Source organism: Hippocampus comes, unplaced genomic scaffold, assembly GCF_001891065.2.
Source record: "Hippocampus comes isolate QL1 unplaced genomic scaffold, H_comes_QL1_v1.1 scaffold28, whole genome shotgun sequence".
Classification (NCBI taxonomy): domain Eukaryota; kingdom Metazoa; phylum Chordata; class Actinopteri; order Syngnathiformes; family Syngnathidae; genus Hippocampus; species Hippocampus comes.
The window spans coordinates 805186-810537 of record NW_017805405.1 but is presented as its reverse complement, the minus strand read 5'-3'; positions in this window follow the sequence as shown (position 1 = coordinate 810537).

The window sequence follows — 5352 nt, the reverse complement described above, 5'->3', positions numbered from 1 at the left end:
TAAAATGATGTGGCGGGCCAGATCTAGCCCCCGGGCCTTGAGTTTGACACCCGTGGGTTAGTGCAACCAATATGAACTGCCCTGATGCCCAAAATACACAATTTCTAGTGAGTCTATACCAACACATGCCGTTTAAAAGTGGCGTATCGACTTACCTCGCACGTGGCAAACGAACTTCAGCGATGCTTATGATGATTTTGCTCACACGAAATAAGTAAAAATAAGGCCATTGTATCCTCAGGGATGACGCTGTGGTCATGCAGGCTCCCTCCACACCATTAGGTTCTTAGGTTTCAAAAAGCCGGAGCCTGCTCACTTACATATGCTTTGGAAATCTGATGACTACTGTTTGAATTTTTTTCACATATCTGGGGTCGTCGTCTGCCCAAATTCATTAGTGATTGGCAGTCGCCATGAAAAAAAAAAAGGAGCAAAATGATCTGTTTTTCTTTACCACTTGTCTTCTTGGAAGCGGCCTCTCAGTAGATCACGTTTCGGGATTGTGACCAGATTCACATGTGGCGTGGATGAATTCCAGTGGAAGTGTTGCGCCCATTTTATTACTGTGTGAAATGGTGCGTGAGGAATATTTTTGGCACATTACCATCCAAATATTCATGATGTTCAATGTTTGTATGTGAAGGTGCGCTGCCTCCGCTGCAGAAGATGACCTACCTTGAACCCATAGACATTTCTTTACTACAGGGACTCATAATCATTTGGATAATCGAATTATAACAATTAAATACATATTAAAGTAAGATATTAAAATGGCCAGATTCCAAACCCAAATGAGACCCTCTCTGTAAACCGCCCCCTGCTTTGTCATCCATGATCTGACCTGAGCAAGAGGTGCTTCAACAAAGAAAACATTGTTATGCAATCAATTTCTGCATATTTTAATTGCCCCCCTCTAACGTTATTGGTGGGTTTGCGCAGAAAAATGAGGAGGCAAAAGGTGGACCCGAATGCAGGAGATCCAAGACAGGAGTGCAGGGTGTACTGAACAAAAGAATTGATTTCCAAATACGAAAAAAGCTAGCACGGGTACTGGAGAAAAATCGAAGTACGAAATCAACAAGTCCTAAAAAATCTCAAAGTAACACCAGCAAACACTCACCAGGGCAAGTATCATGACAAAACAAGGGGGATGTGACAGCAACAACAATCTGACAAATGATCGAACGAAACAGAGAACCAATGCTGCATTCGAGGAAGGTGGGAAATACGAGTGTTCCGATTCGGATTGTCCCTGTTCCAGCCACAAAGCGATTGAGGCGAATATAAACAACAAAGATGGCTGATTACGATTACATTTTTTGTTGTTGTTCTGGTTCATCACAACACATTTTGACCTCCAGCAAACCTTCTTCATAATTCCCTTTGATTATCCAAATAAAGGAATGTGTTATCATCAAAGCATTCATTCATTTCGCCAAATAATTTCACGCAGGGAGATAATGGCATATTTTCACGCAGTCAGTGCATGTGACATATTACGTAAACTTGTTTCAAACAACTAATGTAATAAATAAAGACAGATCAATATATATTTATATTCTTGTAAATTACGTTTTGCCATTCATGGTCTGTGTCTCCATGGAGTCGCCGTTGTCAGTTGATGTCAGATTCAATCCGGCTGGTGAAGGGCACTTTTTTTTTTTTTTGGACAATTTGGACTTCCCAGGCCAAAGAGGTATCCCAGTGCACTTTTCCTTCCTCGGATGCAGCATAAATACAAATAAACTAAGGAGACAACGAGGTACACCTGGACAAGCCACGAGTAGTTGGAGGGAGCTGATTGGTTGACATGAGGGGCCAGGCTGAGGAGTGCAGATTGAAATAAAAAAAACACACACATACCAAGGAAGACAAAACCCACAAGAAAACAAGGCATAACATTAAAAAAAATCTAATGATAAATATACAGTACAGTAAATCATAAACCACAGATCATAACAACAACAACAAAAAATTGGTGAACGTCAAACACGGTTCTGGACTCTGGTTACCTCTGACTGGTCGGTTTGGAGACAGATTTTCAGTTTGTAAACAAAGTTTCTTATAGGAAGTAATGGAATTAGTACTAATCTGTTCTACGGACAAATATTTTACTGATATTTTAATGTTCATAATTTTAATACAATTTATGAATAACCCACTGCAATATAGGTATGTTGAAACCCCAATTATAATTTCAATGCAATGTACATTGACAATTACGGATGGCGCCATGGATGCACCTCATGTTATATTTTCAACATTCTTAAAAGGTCACACAAAGTCTAAAATAATGTCAAACAGTAAATTCGCTGTGCAGAATGGGACATAACATTCTTAACCGAGTAATGACTATAGAAACTACCTATGAGACATACTGCGTTTTACTTTCTAATGTTTGAGTCTCATGTAAAAAAAAAAAAAAACAATGTAAAAGCATCCGTTGCATACGGTAAGCTTGAAGCACAACAACTGTTAAATGAATACTTCCACAAAAGGGTGCAGGGCTTATGTTTAAAAAAAAAAAAAAAAAAAAAAAGCTGCTATGCCAACACACACCGCAATGGTTGTTTCACTCCGTTTTCCCGGCTGCTGTGTGACCCAAATGAATGCAGCAGGTGTCTTCAGTCCTTCTTCTAATTTAACGCATTGTGAGCCAATTCAGGGTCACTGCTCTCCATCTATGTCGATCACGCAGACTGACTGAAAACAAGTTTTCCTTTCAGAAAGTCAACAAAAAGAAGCGGGGAAAAAAAAAAGCACCGCTGTTTGCTTGGAAAGGAAACGAAGCAGAGCAGAAAGCTCGGTCAAATAGCGAAAAAAAACCAACAAAAAAAAGGAAGAGCGTGGAGGTGAAAGCTCCACAGTAGGGAGACAATGAGTGATAAAGAGCAGGCAGGAGGTGTGCGATGTTAAGGTGAGATCAGGGGTCAAATAGTTCTTGAACAGAAAGCGGGAGGACCACACAGGCGAAAAAGAGCACCTTGGAGCGCCGCTTATACTATTTGAAGGACGGATGTATTGCTTCGCGGCGTTTTTGGGCACACGGCGCCAATGAAAATGTATATTTGAACAGTGTGGCCTGGGCCATGCCATTCTCTTTGCCCACACAGAAATGTTGGGTCAGACAGAACATAATTACTATTACACTCGGGAAGCCAAATGGAAAATGGCTAAAGGACGTGTGCCATCGTGTTTAACATTTACAATGCATTTAATTTTTGCAGGAAAATTAAGAGAAGAGACCGAGCGAGAAGTTTTTCTTCTCCGAACACCTCTTTTGGAATAAGTGGGGCAAAAGAGTCACAAAAAATCCGTTAAACACTCAGAAGGTGGGTTGCAGAGGAATTGATGTGCTGTTCACTCAAAAGTGTAAGTGGCCAAACTCGTATTTTAATTAAATGGACTATAACCATTAATTCCTTAGTGGCTCTGCTAATCGAACTGTGGCCTTGAATGTGAAAGTAAGTGAGCAAAGAATATCACTGAAGCAGCTTGAATGACGGAGAGGATTAAACACTGGGATAAAAATACGTTTTTGTTAGGATTATACGTGTGGAGGACGAACGAAAGATTTTGCAAAATGGAAAAAAAAAATACGCTACCCATCATCATTATCATAATAAAGGGCTGGAGGGACTCCAATAGAGCCATGGATTGACCTGAGGGGGCCACAGAACAAGTTTTAGTATTGGACCCTTGGGGAGGACATGCCCCTTGTTACTATAAAACAACTTTATGTGTGTATTTGAACTTCTTGGAACATATTGCATAACTTATCTCTCACCAACCGCACCCATGTTTGAAAACAGAGCTACGAACAAAAAGTCCATATTGAATTAGTGGCCCAGCAGTTGAAGGAAAAAGTGAGACTCAATGAAATTTCCCTGGAAGTGTCACAGGATTTCAATGATGTTTAATGGCACACATCTGTTGAGGCTAACAGTTAAAAACGTAGTAGTTGCCATTTGCAGAGTTGTTGTTTTTTTTATAGCATCAGACACATTATATAGAGATGAAAAATACAGACCATAATCACGATTGTACTTGGGAAGCCTTCTATCATTCTTTTTCCATATCACATTTCATCAGGTCCAATCATAACTGCTCCATCAAGTAAGCAAATATTCAAGATTAGTCATGCCCGCTAGGCTGTTTGAATGACCGCTAGGTGCCGTTAGCATGGCGCAGGATTTTAGATAGACACGTTTAAAAAAAAAAATCACACGATAAGAATGATTACGAGACTCCCCCCAAAAGCAATTTCACACAACTCTGCCCTGAAAACCATTCCCACAACCTCGGCCATCTCAATTTTGGAATATTCCACTTAACCTCATCTGCTCATCTCTTGCAATGTCCTGTGGCTAATTTACCATTGCTGGGGTTTTGTGTCATTTGAACACGAAGTCAAAAAATACTCATCCGTGACAATTTGAGGGTTAAAAATGTTTTGGTTCAGTAAATAGATTTTGTCTGGTTTTGTTGCACTTTTTAAAAATGTTTCTTAATTTCTGGCTGTATAATGGACAAGGAAGTAAGGATTTAGTGCCATGGCAAAGATCGGTGGTACTATCCTACCGAGTGGTCATTCGGCTTCCCAATGGAATCGTACTTCATTCAAGCAAGCAGTAGGCCAGAAGAAAGAAAATATGTGAGCTCATGTCTGCGTTTTGCTGTCACCGTTTTAACAAGTCGCCTCGAAAAAACCAATCGGTGGAGTCCGATTCAGAAAAACAAACAAGAGCATGGAAATATGACTAAGACGGCAGAATGAAATAAAAGGGAAGCAATGAGGAGAAGGAAGGCTCGGCGTAGGCTGAGATTCCGATGTTTAAAAACAAAATGACAAAGAACTCTCCACAGGTCCCTTTACTGCACTGAAATAAGCACAGCAAACAGTGGACACACAAGAGTCGGGCCTACGATAAACCGTTTTAGTATCGTATAAGTCATATTTTAGTTCAAATAAACTGATGACATGTTGGTGGAGTCGTCTAGTTTGTCCAGGATTCAGCTCACCTGCAACCCTCGTGAGAATAAGTTGGATAGAAATGGACATTTTTTTTGGTTACAGTTTATTTCTCGTGTTGCACTTGTCGAGGCAGGAAAACTTTGGAGTGAAACGATAAATCAAGGTGATGTATTTACAGTGCTGGAGCAACCAACTCCTCAAGGCACTTTTCATTCGGATCACTTTATGGACTTGTGACCCTAATGATTAATGATCACCGCATTCCATTTACAGTAGTTGAGCCAAGTGGAGAATAACAAAACAATCACCGTACTTGTTCACATACTGACTGACAAGTCACTGTGATTGATTGGACGTGGAACTATTGTATATTCTTT